Source organism: Eimeria mitis, genomic scaffold (assembly GCF_000499745.2).
Source record: "Eimeria mitis Houghton genomic scaffold, Emh_scaff3003, whole genome shotgun sequence".
Classification (NCBI taxonomy): Eukaryota; Apicomplexa; class Conoidasida; order Eucoccidiorida; family Eimeriidae; genus Eimeria; species Eimeria mitis.
In genome coordinates, this window is record NW_013571347.1 from 1238 (window position 1) to 1439 (window position 202).

Sequence of the window (202 nt, forward strand, 5' to 3'; positions counted from 1 at the left end):
AAAGGAGGAGACTACAATAAGAAAGCTCATATGAACTGTAGTCTGTTTATTGCAAAACGTATACCCAGCAACTCATCTGCTGCTGCTGCTGCTGCTGCTGCTGCTGCTGTCGTTGTTGCTGCATGTGGCGTTGCATTGCCTGCTGCCATTACTTCCTTTCTTGCTGCTTTTTGATGCTGCTGGAGTAATTAAAATTTTAGCT